This window comes from Myodes glareolus, chromosome 5 (assembly GCF_982192425.1).
Source record: "Myodes glareolus chromosome 5, mMyoGla1.1, whole genome shotgun sequence".
NCBI lineage: Eukaryota > Metazoa > Chordata > Mammalia > Rodentia > Cricetidae > Myodes > Myodes glareolus.
The window spans coordinates 57,138,057-57,155,198 of record NC_142030.1 but is presented as its reverse complement, the minus strand read 5'-3'; the positions used below and the strand labels follow the sequence as shown (position 1 = coordinate 57,155,198).

The window sequence follows — 17,142 nt, the reverse complement described above, 5'->3', positions numbered from 1 at the left end:
ATACATGCAGACAGGACACTAAACATCACTAAAAAATAAATCTTAAAAAAAAAATCAAGTCTTCAACACTTTATCTACTTTCATTATATTTTTTTTTCCAGTGGTGGGGGAACAGGGTTTCTCTGTGCAGCCCTAGCTGTCCTGGAACTTGTTCTATAACCAGGCTGGCCTCAAACTCACAGACATCCACCTGCCTTTGCCTCCTGAGTTCTGGGATTAAAGTTGCACACCACCACCACCACTGCCCAGTTCATTTAGGCATTTTTACATTAAATATTATGTTCCTACTTAATATTTCAGAAATATAAATACCATTTTATCCTTACTGAGCTTACAACTTAGAAAGACAGGCGTTTGAAGAATGACAACAAGATGCAGTATGCGGAAAGCCTTGGGGAAATGCGGAAACATCCACAAGCATCAGAGCCACTGCAAGGTTTTGTTGCTCTTGAAAATTTTATTTATTCTATGACAATTTCACACATGTACATAATGTGTTTTGATTCTATTCATTGTTTATTTCTTATCCCTTCCTTCTCCTGCAGGACCACTTGGTCCCCAGAAACCCCATTCCTAGTTCATGCCCTTTGCTGTTTTTGTATCACTGAGTTTCCTCAGTGTGCTGGCTAGTTTTTATGTCATTTATTATCCAGAAGGGAAGCTCAATTAAATATCTCTATGAGATCTGGCTTGTAAGGCATTTTCTTAACTAGTGATTGATGTGGGAGGGCCCAGAGGGTCCAGCCTGAGCTGGTGGTCCTGGGTTCTGTAAGAAAGCAGGTTGAGCAAGACAAGTGCAAGTCAGTAAGCAGCAGCTAGCCTTCCACGGCCCCTGCATCAGCTCCTGTCTCCAGGATCTTGCCCTGTTGGAATTCCTATCCTGGCTTCCTTCAGTGATGAACAGTGATATGAAAGTGTAAGCCAAATAGACCCTTTCTTTCCCAGAATGCTTTGGTCATGGAGTTTCATCCCAGCAATGGTATCGCTAAGACTGTGAATTGGGGTTGTTGACTGAAACCTGAACAAGTCACTTGTGCCTACACCACTTAAGAAAACATGGTCCTCTTCAATAGCGCCTCAGTGGTGGAGCCTCATGAATTTTTCTCTCATCCTTGGTAGAATGCCGACAGACCCATTACTGTCCAGGTCTTGTGTAAGTAGCCATAGCTGCTGGGAGTTCATGAATACAATGGCCACGTCACATCCAGAAGACAGTATTTCACAGCTCTCTTCCCATCTTTCAGCTCTTACTGCTGTGATCCCAGGCTCTGAATCAGCCCAAGCTGACACAAGAGGTTACCTCAAGGCAAGATTTAATGCAGGGCAGCACAAAAGAAGAGGGAGGGGAGGGGCTGATCCATTAGAGTTGCAGAACAGACTAGGGAGTTGAACTGCGACCCCGCCCCCGAATGTCAGTTGAAGCACATATTTAAGCACAGAAATCACACACAGTTGTTGTCATGTTACAGGTAATATTTTCACCAATCAGGTTTTAGAGATTAGGGGCTTCCTTGAATATTCCATCATGATCAATCGACATACAATGCAAGTTTTTCAGTCCAACCAATCAGATTCATTTGTTCCTTCTGCTGGTAGGAACCGCCATGATGTTTCTAGAGAACTAACGATGCACAATGACTCTTTTTATGGTTTAAGGAGGAGGTGGGTCAGCTGTCGTAAGGTTCCCAGCTCCCCTAGGGCTTGGGGACCTGCACTTTATTTCTCCCTACAGGTAAAATGGAGTCTGAAGTCAAAATGGCAGTACTTAGGCCAAGGTGCTTTTGCTTGTTCCCATCATTCCCTTGTCTCTGTAATTAATGAGAAGAATCTTCATCTAGGGACGTGAATAGGGGGTGGTACTGTGTGCTTAGAACCTGAGTTTGAACAGAGCATGTAATGAATTATAGTGGGCTTTTAAATTATTGATTTATCTGTGTTTATTTTACCTTGGATGAACCCGATTAAAACATTTATTGCACAGGGCTCCATAAGGAGGGCCAAAGGAACCACACAAGTTCAGCTGGAGAAGTCAGTAGGATGGTCAACCATGGTGACCAATTGCCTTTGGACTGCAAACTCTATTCCTGAGTTGGGGCCTGTGTGATACTGTCTGAGACTCTAAGTTTGCCCTCCTTTCCAAGAGTTTTCAAGGTGGAACTTAACCCACATTTTACAACCACAGTGATGACAACAGCATTCATTTCCAGCCTTGTGGGTGGAGCCAGGCTCAACAGGGAATGCATAAAAGGAGGCACCCAAAGGACTTTCAGATTCTAGTTGTCCACATCCATGCCAGTGAGATTAGCCTGGTACCCTACTGTGGCAAATGTGACAGTTACCTAACCCAGGCCATGGAGTGGGAATGTCAATCTTAAAAACAGGTGGGGTTGTATGGGTGTGTTGGAACCTTATTACTGCTATTGACCCTGTTTGTGTGTTTCTCAGCTTCCATTCCTAAACTTTAGATTGATAATAGTACTTTGAGGCTGCCCAGGAGGGGCTGAAAACCAATAAAGGAAAAAAAAGGTACAGGGATCATTTTTGATCAGTCTTATCTTTAGTGGGCTGTACTGGTCCCGTTAAACCGTCCATCTCCTTCCAGCATCTGTGTCAGATCTTTGGTCAGGACCGGGTTTCAGGTGGTGTGATGTATCCAGGAATGGATGCCATCGACTTGGACAGCAGCGGTAGTAGCCAGGATCACAATGTGAGGACCTTTCCAGTGGGGGGCCCAGAGTCTCCTTTTGTTGATGTTTCACCCAGACCATGTAGAAGGCCGCAGCCACATTCTCCATCATCAAGATGGCGCTGACATCCGGCTTCACCGCCAGGTGAACGCACACGTGTTGGTATTTTTCCACTACTGTCCCCGCCTACTCCCGAGGCATTCACCTGGGATTATGGACAATTGACCAATCCAAGAGTGACACGTCCGAAGCAGGGTCTGTTTCCTATATAAGGGATGGGTTCCATCATATCTGGGTCTCCGCCATGTGGCTTATGCTCTAGCTCCCAAGAGGATTAAAGCCTTTCTGCAGAAGAATCCTGTGTCCCGCGTGGTTCTTGTAGGCGAGGCCGAGCGCGGGACAAGACCAGGCCTCCCGGTTGGTAGTCTTGAGGTTTAATAGGTGGCAGATTGTACAGGTGGCAGAGCCATGGAAACAGTCTGAGTCCTTTGTAACACCTGTATTGACTAAAGTAAGGCAAAATTAGATATCTTCACAATTAAACTAGGCCTGAGTTGTTGGCAGATTGGAGGGGGTCTCCCAAACATTATCTCCTAGGGGGTTAGACCCTCCATGGAAGGGGTATTTCTGATGAGGAGGAGGCAAAGGGAAGGAGTGCCGTCGAGTCCTTGCCATTCTCTAAGGTTAATTTAGTTAAGGTCTCCTTTGTTTCTCCCTACCAACAGGTTTTGTTTAACTTTTGTTGGACTATCCCAGAATGATTGACATGTAAGCAGCAGGCTTCATCAAAGGGAATTTGCCTTTGACTTAGCATTTTCAGTCTATTATGAGGATAGGAACAATGTACTCTCTTCTGTAACTGCTTCTAGTTGAAATTGGGGTGTCAGTTGTCAGGGCCCAGGAAGGCTGACAGGCTAGCCAAAGGTTGGGCAATGGGATATTTATTGGAAGCCTCTGATTAGCTGTTCTAGGTGAAGGGATAGGAAGCAATCACATCAGCTGGACTGGTTCACTGAGCTCAGCAGTTTGCAGTCCACAGGTGCTCCCTGGGTGGTGTCTGTTAAATCTACTGAGACAAATACAGAGTAAGGACAGAAGTTAAAGCTTTGGAGCTTTGCTGGTGGTGGTGCGTGCCTTTAATCCCAGCACTTGGGAGGCAGAGACGGGTGGGTCTCTGGGAGCTCAAGGCCAGCCTGGACTACAGACTAAGTTCCAGAACAGGCTCCAAAGCTACACAGAGAAACCCTCTCTTGAAAATCAAAAACAAAAATTTAGGAGCTTAAAAGAAAACTTTATATTTGGAACTTTTACTTATCTGGAGTCTGTTTGACCTGTGACGAGTGGATTCAAGCCTTATGACCTTGGTGACTCCTGGAAGCTTGTATGAATTTTTACTTCTAGATACATTAGCATTTTCATTGTACTGAAATTCATATTTGTAAAATATAAAAAGCAGTCAGCAGGTGTCTGTAAGACAGCTGGAACAGATTTACACCCTGGAGGCACAGCAAAGGTTCGGCTTTGGTTACCCTGGTGAAAAACAGCTTTAAGTCCAGACTTAGAAGGCGAGCAAAGGAAATTTAAAATGACTGGATAGCGAGTGCTCAGTGCTCCCTCAGTTCACCAGAACTCCTTATTAGTGTTAACACTCTGGACCTCCGAAACCGCAGTATAACGATGCACTTTTAGTGTAGTTTACAAGTCATACAGGGTGTTTAAGATGAAGTCCAAGACCAGCTGTCCCATCAAGCTTTCATCTCTTTGACTGCTAAGGAAAACGACAGAGAAGCACAGGCAGAACAATCACGATGCGTGCCTCTCAAGGAAGCTAGACCAAGCCAGTTCCACGATTCCCTGCAACTTTTTTCTTTTCTATTTTCTCTGCATTATACTTATTACCATTTGACATTTAATATATAAACCAATTTGATTACTGTTATCTTCTCTCTCAACACCATTAGAAAATGTATTTTATCAGAGACAGGAATAGTTGTTACTGAGAATAGCCATTGCAAGGTATGTTCCTTTAATGAAATCTTGCATCTGAAACCTGTTTATTCTTTCATATGAAGCTTATGAGCAAGGCAAACCTGTTTGCCTTTTCTTACCAAGAGTCCCAGTAGCTTTAACTAATGAACTGACTAATGAACCAACAAGATGGCTGTAGCCTTGAGGGAAGGAGCTGATTGTCTGCTGCTGCCTAGCCAACAAAGCTACAATTAACTTAGCTGTCAATGTCAGAGATCTGAGAAGGATTAACCGAAATGACAGACTCTAGTTCACAGTCCTTTATCTAGACAGACATCCCAGGCTTCTATGGACTCTATGGCGATGAGGGCAGAGTTATCAGACAGCTGTCTCGGCTGCCAGACCCAGGGCATGAGAGACTTTCCTGTGGATGAGGAACATGGGGAGGCCGGCTTTACCCTGTTTAGGCAAAGTGGGGCAATCAACTCTCCAGTGTCCTGCTTGTCCACAGTTCGGGCAACAAGTGAGGATTTGGGGCAATCTCATCTAGTGGTTAGTGGTTAAAGTTACCATCATCCAGGTGGTGTTGTCTGTTGCTGTGTCCACTGTCGTCTTGGAGCCCTTGGGAGTCACTGCTAGAATCTGAATTCTCTGTCTGTCATATATAAGTTTAAATATCTTAAATGCTGTTTTCAGCAAATATCTGGCAGTTTGAGGACTTGAGCCAAACAACCCTTGTTTGTTTTTAGTTATTTGTTTTATGTTATACCTTGAAAATATATAAGAGACTAGATAAATTTTTCTTGTACTTGTTACATTAGTACTTAGCATGACTTATAAGTATAGCTCTGAACACCTCAAGGCTTAATCATCTTTAACGGTTTATAATATTAATTTCTGAATTGAAGCTCTTTCTAGTAATACAAGAATAAAGACTTTTAACTCATAAACATAATCTACAAAGAGACTGGAAATTTTCCTGATTCCTACATAGTGTACCATTATAGAAACATAACAGTTTCTTGTATGACTCAGTTTATCAATATAGGCATAGCTTAACAACGTTAGTAAAAACAAGGAGGTAGGATATATATTTTTAAACCAGTCTTTGGAAAGTTGAATAAATCTTAAGAGAAACATTCTTTAAGTCTGTGGTTTTCAACTTTTTGTGGTGCATTGTTATGCAAGCATTTGACATGCAGGTGACCCCAGACTACTCCTATAATAAGGTCTTTTGACCCTCAGAGTCCAAGGTTGAAAAACTGCTCCAAGTTCTTTGCCAGACTATTTAAGGTCACTATCTTACTGCATCACAATATAGAAATATTCCAGTTTTTCACGCTTAGCAGTTGTGACCCTAAATTTAGTTGGACAGTGACTACAATGGGTGTTTGGGATTCCAGTGTAGTATTGAACTTTTCTCAAGAGGATCCTTTAAGCATGAAAATCATGTTTTCGGGGTTGACATATTTCAGTTGACAAAAACAGTCAGAAGCAGAACTAAAGGGGTTAAAAAGCAATTTGAGGGCTGAAGAGATGGCTCCGAGGCTAAGAGCACTTACTGCTCTTCCAGAGGTCCTGAGTTCAATTCCCAGCAACCACATGGTGACTCACAACCATCCGAAATGAGATCTGGTGCCTTCTGGTGTGCAGGCATACATGGAATGTTGTATACATAAAAAATAAATAAATCTTTAAAAAAAAGCAATTTGAACATTGCCCAGAACTATAGACATTGATGGATTAGATCTTTGTTTTAAGACTACCTAATGTGGGGCTGGAGAGATGCCCCAGTGGTTGAAAGCACTGGCTGCTCTTCTAGAGAACCCGGGTTCAGTTCCCAGCACCCATATGGCAGTTCATATTGTAACTCAAGTTCCAGGAGATCTGATGCCAAGATGCCAATGCACATAAAATAAAGTTAAACAAATTTTAAAAACTACCTATATACCCTTCTGATTATTAACCCTGTGTTCAAGTTTTGAGTTAACCTTTTCATTACAAACATTACAGACTTTTAGCTATGCCCAATAAATTTACAAACCAGTAATTCTTTGGTTGCTCTGTTCTAGTTCTTCCTGCTGCCAATTTTTGACCTTGGACATAGAAACTTTAAAAGCTAGTCTGGGTCTGAAAAATGGTAGGCCATAACCCAACTGCAGAGCCAGCTTTTCAATAAAACAGAATAGTGCCAAACAACTTTAATATTAACAAAGCCCAGTTGACATTTGAATACCTATTACATCAGTTCCTATGACCAGAATTCCCAGAGATCAATCCTGAGCTCTGGTGGCTGCTGCTACAGTAACAGCTGAGCTGTAACCAAGACACAGAGCACACAGTAAACTCATACAGTCAAGACACAAACATGCAATGGCCGCATTCATGCATTTAAACATTAAAGCAGATAACACTTTTCTTACTTCCTCCAGATATAATTTCAAGCAGGATGTCTTGCTACTTGCTGGCTCCAGTTCTCACTGTCTCTGGAGAAAGCTGCCTACAGATCCAACTACTGCATTCTGCAGTCACACACTGTCATCGAATTATTTCAGACTGCAGCTCTGGGCAGTGGTGAGGCTCGGCTTAAAGCAACTGCTGCTGTAGCACTCCAATAGCAGAGCCAGCTTGTCAGTTTTTGTAAAGGAGCTGCTTTTTTTCTTTTTGAATATGAAACACAGAGCAACAATTAAGCAACTAAACAAAACTACCGACAAACTGACAGACATGGACAGACTACTGCTCCAAGGACAACCAGTGGGAGAAGAGATGGGAAAAGAACCAGATAATGAGTTAGCGGGACCCAGACATCCCGCTGCTCCATCAACCTGGTCCAGGAGGCAGATGAGGCATCATCACTGGGAAGACTGTATCTTCCGAAATGTTGGCCTTCTTTTGGAAATCCTTGAAATATTGTAAAACAAAGTCTAGAGGTATAGGGGAAGCTAAAGAAACTTGTCCTGTGATCTCTAAGCGTAAAACAAGACAGAGACTGACAGAGAAAAGTGAAACCAAAAAACAAAGCTGACAGTAAAGGGCAGACAGACAGGACAAGACACTTAGGGGAGATGCAAAATCATGCCTAGATACATGTTCCTCTGACGGGAAAAAGAGAGGGAAAGGATGTCTCCTATCCTCTGAGCTTAAGATCAATACTGCATCCAATTTCTCCTTTGGGTCCAGATAGGCATAAACCAGAAACCAGAAGCCAGAAGCTTGGTTGTCCTCTGGGGGGGTCACAGGTGCTGCCAAATCAGCTCTGGGGGCCCTCACAGGTAGGCATTTGGATTTCTGAACAACGAACCAATATGTTGTGCTCCAAGATTCCACCCAAGCAGACACAAAAGGTTACCACAAAGCAATATTTAATGCAGGGCAGAACAAAAGAAGGGTGAAGGGGAAGGGGTTGATCCATTAGGGCTGTAGAACAGACTTGGGAGCTGAACTGTGAACCCCCGAATGTCAGTTGAAGCAAGCATTTAAGCACAAAAACCACAAACGTTTGCTGTCAAATTACAACCACAATTTTCACCAATCAGGTTTTAGGGATTAGGGGCTTCCTTGAACGTTCCATATTGTCAATAGGCATACAATGCAAGCTTTTCAGTCCAACCAATCAGATTCATTTGTTCCTTCTGTTATTAGGAACAGCCACAATGTTTCTAGAGAACTAAAGATGTATTAACAACTATTTCTATGGTGGGCCAACTATTGGAAGTTTCCCAGCTCCCCTATAGTTTGGGAACCTGAATTTTGTTTCAAACTGCTAGTAATTAGGACAAGGTGATTTTTGCCTGTTCCCAACATTACATTCTTACAGTTTCTTCCAAGGTCTTTCCTGTGCCTGGAGTGGGGTGTTTGAGCTAACATCTTGTTCTGTAGCCTAGGACAGTTTCAAACTAGCAGCTATTTACTTGCCTCTGACCCTCAAGCGCTGGTTTATAAGTATACACCACCATGCCTAGTACAATTTTCAGTTTATGACATAACTTTTTTCTTGGTTACTTGAAATGGAAATTTTTAAACAATTTATACATGTAGTCCTTTTTATTTAAAGAAACTAAACTATGTAACAATGTTTAGAAATTCTTCATTTCCCTTACTAAAAATAAGTACATTTAGGGCTGGGGAGATGATTGCATGGGTGGCAGTACATTCTGTGCAAGCATCGAGTTCAGAGCCCCAGCACCCATAGAAGATCTCTGGAATAGCCTTGCTTAGCCTTGCTTTTAATCCAGCGTGGTAGGGGGTGACTAGGCAGTTTCAGGAAAGGAAAAGGCAGGCAGATTGTTGGGGCTTTCTGGTCAGCCAGCCTAGATGGAAATATTGCAAGATCCAGGTTCAGTGAGACCCCCATCTCAAGGGAATGAAGCAGAAAATCATAGAGGACATGTGATGTCCTTTTGGCCTCTCTGTATGTGCATGCATGGGGCATGTGTACACATAACCCCAATGTGTGCAAACACCCATACACCACAAATACACACATTCATTAAGCAAATAAAAAAAAGACAAGCAACAAAATAAGCATATTCAAATATCTCTATGTATGAGAACCCCTCAGAACCAAAGGAAAAGGTTTAATCTTTTGAAAGAGCTAGGAAGGCTACCTCTTTTGTGCTGCAGGTAGTAAACAGACTGCCATTCTTCTCTAATTATCACTCAGAAATGGCCCTGGAGAGGTGAAATGAATCAAAGACAATTTAACTGATTCATTGTTCACAGAAGCACCTCAACTGTGCTCCACAAGAAGTGTCACACAGATCACTGCGACACCTTACACAGGAACATATTTGGTTGGCATGTATAGGGATATGTAATGTGTTTAGCAGAGTAAGGCTTCAGTTTTGTTGAGTATTTTTCTGTTAATTGTAATAGTGACTTCTATTATTTCCACATCACTCATGTACAAGAGATTGTGAACAACTGAGAAAGTCGGAGGTTTTGTTCTTTGCTTTTTAAAGTGCAGGGCTACAGAGATGACTCAGCAGTTAAGAGCTCATATAGCTCTTAAAGAGGATCACAGTTTGGGTCTCAGCAGCACCCCCCCCCCCCACACACACACTTAAAAAAACTTTTAAAGTGCTAGACTTACCTTTAAAGCTCCAGTCAGAGATAAATAATTCTCTCTTCTGTTCTTCCTATTTAATTCAAAGCTTCATGTCTCTTATGCTGATTTCAAGCTCGTCACATAGTTGGGGATGACCTTGGAGTTTTGATCCTCTAGCTTCCATTTCTCCAGTGCTGGGATTACAGGCTTATGCTACCACTCTTGATTTACGTGGTTCTAGGAATTGAACCAGTGCTTGTGCATGCTAGACAAGCAATTCTCCAACCGAGCTTCATTCACTTGTACTTTCTTTTCTTCTCTCTCTCTCTCTCTCTCTCTCTCTCTCTCTCTCTCTCTTTCTCTTTTTGAGACAGGGTCTTGCTAGGTGGATCAGGCTGTCCTTGAACTCACAGATCAACCTTCCTCTGCTTTCCAAGTATGGGATTAAAGTGCCTTTGGAGAGGGATTGAGGCAGGGTTTCTTTGTGCAGCCCTGCCTGTCCAGAACTTACTTTGTAGACTAGGTTGGCCTTGAACTCACAGAGATCCACTTGCCTCTGCCTTCCAGAGTGCTGGGAAAGCTACTCCCTTTTTGTTTTTAATGGACTCAAGCGACTAATACAAATTTGAGCTAACAATACCCTTATTTTGTCTTTCTCATCACTGACTCTATTAAAATATTAATATTATCAATATATTATTAATGTATTGATATTAATATCACTAATATTGTGTGTGTATATGGTGTGGCACATGTTGGTCCACACATGGAACCTAGAGAACAACTTTCTCAAGTCAGTTCTCTCCTTGACCCAGGACAGGACTCAGGTCATCAAGCTACATGGCAGGTGCTTCTACGCAATGAGCTGTCTCACTAGCCCAACCCTGTTTACTTATAATAAATGTCTGCTGCCTTATGCAGGATCTAGGATACTGACAAGTAAGCAAATGTCAAAATTCTTGGGGGAGAAGATGTAACTCAAGGGGTATAACGATTGGCTAGCAAGTGTAAGACCCTAGGTTTGATTACCAGCACTACACACACATATACAAATCAAAACTCTACACGTTACATGTATACTTAAAATTTAAGGGTGTTTGATTTTTATGATTTTGGGTGGTTTTTTTTTTTGAGACACAGTCTTGCTAAGAAAATCTTTACAAAGATGGCTCAGTGGTTAAGAGTGCAGATGCATGTGTGTGGACACAGGAGCTATCCACCTTCGTTTTTGAGACAGGGTGCCTTATAGACCTAGAGTTCACAGGCTTGGCTTGTCTGGGCAGCCAGCAAGTTCGGGGGTCCACTTGTTACTCCCTGCTCAGTGCTGAAATTAAAGCATACGCCACCATACCTGGCTTTTCTTTTTTTAGACAAGGTTTCTTTCTGTAGCCTTGGTTGTCCTGGAATTCACTCTGTAGACCAGGTAGGCCTCAAACCTAGCTCTGACTCCTGAGTGCTGAGTTGAAAGGCGTGTGCTACTACTGCCTGGCCGTACCTGACTTCCTCCCCCTCTCCTTCCCAAGACAGGGTTTCTCTGTATAACAGTCCTGGCTGTCCTGGAACTTGATCTGTAGACTAGGCTGGCTTTGAACTTACAGAGGTCCGTCTTAAATGCAAGAGCCACCATTGCCGGGCCACATCTGGCTTTTTAACTTGGGTTCTGGGGTTAACCTCAGACCCTTAGAGGCTACAGAAATGACTCAGCAGTTACGAGGACTAGTCGCTCTTCCCAAGAACCTGGCTTCAATTCCTAGCACTCATATGGTGGCTCAAAACAGTCTAACTTCAGTTCTAGGGGATCCAACACTTTCTGCTGGCCTCTGAGGGTACCACGCATGCACCAGATACAGACAAGAGTTCTTCTCTTCCAGTGAGTGCTGTAATAGAAAAACCTGAGGATTAACTGACTACAAAAATCAAGCTTCAGTTTCTCTACCATCTTCTTAAATACAACCTAAATGGTAGATTTATGAACTCTTCAGAATTTGGGAAAAACAACGAATAGAAGTGCACATAAAAGGTTCTACCTAAAGTACCAGAGTATTTGTGGATCTCCTCAAATTTAATTACATCCTTACCCTTCTTAGTTACAGTCTGAATCCACCTTACCTTGTCAATCCTTTTAGTATATGCATTTTCATGTGTGTGTAGGTGTGCATGTAGACTGTACACACATTTGTGAATTCAGAGGACGACTTTGTTGTACCTTTTCTTCCTCAGACATCACCCACCTCTTTGAGACAGGGCCTTTCCCTGGCCTGGAGCTCACCTAGTTGGCTAAATCAGCTGGTCATTAAGCCCTAGGGAGCTTCAGTTTCCGACACCAGGGTGCTAACTGTGTGCCACCTTGCCTGACACTTTTAATGTGTCTGGGGAGTGAACACAGGTCTGTACTTTTGCAAGTACGTTACCAACTGAGCTCACTCTCCAGCAAGCCCCACATCCCTCCTTTGAGACAGGGTCTGAAAGATGTCAGAAAGTGACCTGAACCTCTAATCCTCCTGTCTCCATCTCCCAAGTGCTGGGACTACAGACACGCACCACTACACCTGGCTTTTCTCCATCATTGGTAATAAACCCAGAGCCTTGTGGATGCCAGGCAAGCACTCTGAGCTAATTCCCCAGCCCTTCAGTCCTGTTTCTATAAATACACATCCTCTCGAAACACTTTAAATGTTTCTGCTGTACATCTGCTCGCAACTAGCACCTTTCATTTTCAACTCAATGCTTTTGATCACAGCTTTTCCTGTGCTTAATTAAATTTTATCTTTTCTTCTGTGTCCTAAAATTTCATTTTCTCAAGATACTTCTACAAGCCACCCCCTCTCTCAAAGTATCACTTGTTCCTCCAAAAACCATTTTTCACACAGTTTCTCTATCCCAGGTCACATTTCAAAAGCTAAGGATGTAACAATAAAAATAACATCTCTGTCCTCAAAACAGTATTAATCACTTGAAAAGCAAATTAAATATGTACTTAGGACAAATATACAATATAAAAATATCTACAGATACAAATATGTTTTAGTATATTTTATTTTTCTTTAGGAAGACCACAATTTTTTTAATATTTATTTATTTAGTATACAATATATGCCTGCAGGCCAGAAGAGGGCACCAGACCTCATTACAGATGGTTGTGAGCCACCATGTGGTTGCTGGGAATTGAACTCAGGACCTTTGGAATAGCTGGCAACGTTCTTAACCGCTGAGCCATCTCTCCAGCCCACAACTTCACCATTTTTTAATGTTCAGGTTTATGAAGTACTTTAGTCCTTCTAGTGAAATATAGGGCAGTAGGATCTTTTTCTAAAAGCTCGATTCCTCTTCTGCTCTCTCTGCTGTGAATATAGTCAAGTGTTCAGGGGAATAAAAATCTAGGCAATGACTTCAATTCCTTCTTCTCCCCAGGTCTCTGTATCTAGTCCCTCTGCATTTGATAAGGGTTGTTACTGCCTACAGGGAAGAATAAAAGTGTGACTAGTTAGAAAGCTGTACTACAAGTGAACACTGTCCTGGTCTGAATTAGTCTTAACATGACTGTGTGGGGACTGAGGAGATGAGCTGAAACAGGAACTCCACAGAACTCGGTATGTAGATGAGTCAGACAAAGGGCACTGCTGAGAACTGTGCCTTCATTTCAGGTCTGCAAGCCACTTAGATGGTGGTGCTACTCATTAAAGAGAGAGAGAAAGAAGAACTGACACTCGGGGGGAAATAGACAAGCTCATTTTGGACTATCCAATTGAATAAACTGTCAGTCCAAAGATTATGTACTCAGTGGTTTAAAAGAACCAATAACACTATTAGCAATAATTGCAATATTATAGAGCAGGCAGAATAGTTTTTTTCCCTTGTTTTTTATTTTGTTTTTTTAAGACAGGGTTTCTCTGTAGCTTTGGGGCCTGTCCTGGAACTAGCTCTTGTAGACTAGGCTGGCTTTGAACTCACAGAGATCCACCTGCCTTTGCCTCCCAAGTGTTGGGATTAAAAGTGTGTGCCACCACCGCCTGGTTTTGTTTTATTTGGACAGGGCCTCTCTATATACCCTTGATTGGCCAGTCTGGAACTCACTATATAGATCAGGCTGGCCCCTGCCTCTTCACTGCACTGCTGTGGGCTTGTGACACTACACCCAGCAGGTACAGTCAATTTTTTTTAAAGTAATTTTATTAAATTATAAAAAGTTTCCATTTACGCCCCTCCTCCCAACACCCTCCCACTCCCCCCTCCCTCTCCTCCTCCCTCCAATTTTTTTTTAAATTGAAAGTGGGTCTCTACATATCCAAGCCTAGCCTCAAGTTCACAATTCTCCTTTTCCAGCTGAGATTACAAAGTGTTGCCAACTTTTACTTTAGAGCAAAATAAACAAAACATTTGGATTTAGGCACTAGCATATCTATAATTCCACTTTACCTTCATCACACGTTGGTGAATAGCTGCCTAAAATGAAGTATCTCATTCATCAGTAAACCCAGACTTGAAGGAAAATAGTTTCTTCTGACTTCAGAGCTTTGTGCTTAATCCTACAAACCCTCACAGTAACTCTTAAATGTAGGTATTTTTACTGCAATAGAAGTTTCTTTTTTTCCCCAAAATGCTCAGAGAAATTAAGTATCAATAACTTGTAAAAGTAACCTGTTAAAGAGTGGCTAAGACTGACACCTAGAATCCATACTGTTTCATACCTGAGTATAAACAGAGATAACTCTCTTGAAATATTTATGACGGCTAGCCTGGTACTGTTTAAAGAATAAGTACTATCAATTCTAATAATGTAAGCCATTTGAAGGCTACTGCTTATCTTCCACAGGAAGTGGTAGCACAGCAGGAAGCAAATATAAACTAAGGAGGATACTAGCTATCACCAATACTAGATATTACTTAAAAGAACAAAGGAAACCACAAAGCATCGTGGCAGTCCTAGAGATTGGAGCAGGACAAGGAGCTCTGGAACGACTGTTTCCAGGTGGAAAACCTTAAAATCTTAATACTGTCTGTGAAAGCTGTTAGCAAGAGCATTTTTACTAGGACTGCTCAATGAAGTGCAGGGTTATGATAATGCATCATTGTTCTAGTATCTTAGCACCTGCTGTTTACAGTGATACTTTGCATCAGTTCATTTCGTTGATTAAGTATTTTTAAAGAAATGTGTATGTGTGGGTGTTCTACCTGTATGTATATGCACCAACTGTAAGCCTTATGTCCTCGGAAGCTCAAAGAGGGCATACATACCCTGGAACTGCAGTCACAGTTGGGACAGCAGTTACGTAGGTTCTGGGAACTGAATCCAAATCCTTTGGAAGAGCAGTCAGTGCTCTTGTGCTGAGCCATCTCTCCAGTTCTCATTTCACTTTTCTTTTCTTTCCTTCTTTTTTTTTTTTTTGAGACAGGGTTTCTCTGTAGCTTTGGAGCCTGTCCTGGAACTAGTTCTTGTAGACTAGGCTGGCTTTGAACTCACAGAGATTCACCTGCCTCTGCCTCCCAAGTGCTGGGATAAATGCGTGAGCCACCACTGCGCAGCTTCTCATTTCATTTTTCAAAGAAAGCTTATTTATTTTTAGTTTTAGCTTTCCTCTGTGTAGTCTTGGCCATTCTGGAACTTACTCTGTAGACCTGACTGAACTTGAATTCAATGATCCCCGTCTCTCAAGTGCTGGGATCAAAGGCATGCGTGACCACACCTGGCTTATTTTTATTTGATAAGCATGAGTGTTTTTGCCCCCATGAATGTACATGCATGCCCGATGCCTACTGAGGCCAGAAGATGGTGCCAGATCATAAGAAATGAGTTAAAACTGGTTGTGAGTTTCTATGTGGGTGCTGGGAATCTTCTACAAAAGCAAATAGCACACTTAATTAGAAAGCTGCCTCCAGCGCCTTTTCACTGATTCTAACATTCCCTTTTGCATAACTTCAAGATGGTGCCTCTAACTACAGTGTGTGTGGTTTAATTATGCCGTTTCAGTAGCATACAATCAATATCATGTTCATCTTGGTGAATTCCACACCAGTCCTAGCTTTAAATGCCGTGTAGTATATACTCCTTCTCATTCAAACTTCCTAATGGTTTTATGCAGCTGGTGTCATTACCGTTTTTTACAGACAGTGCAGGCTCAAAGGTGTTAAACTGTATATTCAAAAGCAACTGTCAAGAGCAGAGCCAGAATCGAGAATCTTGCAGATTCCAAAGGTCACCCTTTTGTCCCATCGCAACATTTACCTTGGGTGATGTACAAGGTTGAATAAAAGCAGACCCTTGTCTGAATTACTCAAATCAAGACTGAGTTCAGATGTGACCTTTGTAAATCCTCCAGGAAGAACCAGTTCCGCTCTTAACCCTTTAAGAATAACTCTACTATAGCTTACTACTAGCACACAACATCCGTGGGAAATTTTGGAACCATGGACTATTATCTTAACCCATCTTTCAGACCCTAGAGTGCCCAGTACTGTTCCTGACACATAGAAATTCCATAGTGTCTGTTAAAACGGTTGCTGCTAAGTACAAGGGAAAAGAAATTTTAAAACTAATGTTACGGAAGATTTATAAATCGTGAGCGGTGGATTTGAAAGAACCAATGCCAGAAAGAAGTCAAGCGGGGCAAGGTGGCACACACCGGTACGGAAAGCTGAGGCAGGCGGATCTCTGTGAGTTCCAGATCAGTCAGGGTTGTCAGGGTTGTCTCCAAACAAACACACTAGCACAAACCAAGATTACTGAGTCTGCTTTAAGTGTTTAGTACCTAAACAAAAGGTCCTTTCGGAGAAACCGCGTGCTCTTATCCGTCACAGGGCTTCCCATCATCTTCTTCGGTCCAGCTTGCACAAGGTAACTTACAGTCCCTCACGGAGGGCACTGGAGTTTACGACCCTCTCTAGAGACATTCTATTTGCTGCTGCTTTTACACACCATGCATTCTCAAACACCGTATCCCGTCGTCCCGCCCCCGCCCCGCCTTTCACTATGCCTAGAAAGTTCTTTGCTTTTTCTAAAACTACTTCTCATCCTCGAAGTCAACGTTTCCATGTCTTTCCAGTCAACTGTGCCACCGCAAAACTCTGGCCCCTCCTCCAATAAAACCTTAGCCTCGGCGTGTGCAGCTTCCTCCGGCGTAGTAACGGTTTCTTTCAACCAGCGACCAATGGCTACCTCGTTTTGGCGCGCCCAGCTCCACGACTGGGGGCGAGTGTCCAACCCCTGGCGTTCGGGACGCGTTGCCGAACTTTTCGGAGGTCGGGGCTGAGGGCAAAATACAGAAGCCAAGTGACAGGCTTCTAGTGCCGAAGTAGGCGGACAACCGGAGAGGTACAGACACCTACGCCGCCATCATCCCAGGGGACTGGACTTCCGACTCTCGCGAGACCCGGTCTGAGCGCTCGCTTCAGCCCCCGAGACTTGCGGGTTGCTTTCTTCCAATACAAGCGGCCACACAG

General features: G+C 42.7%; 1 long non-coding RNA gene across 1 annotated transcript; it reads right to left on the bottom strand.

Moving 5' to 3' along the window:
- Positions 1–437: 437 nt before the first annotated feature.
- LOC125391531 (uncharacterized) lies at positions 438–17,127 on the bottom strand. The gene is made up of 3 exons (XR_007229167.3): positions 14,941–17,127; positions 9,751–11,582; positions 438–3,193 (listed from the first exon to the last, which is right to left on the bottom strand). It is a non-coding gene; the product is annotated as an uncharacterized LOC125391531 (long non-coding RNA).
- Positions 17,128–17,142: the final 15 nt, after the last annotated feature.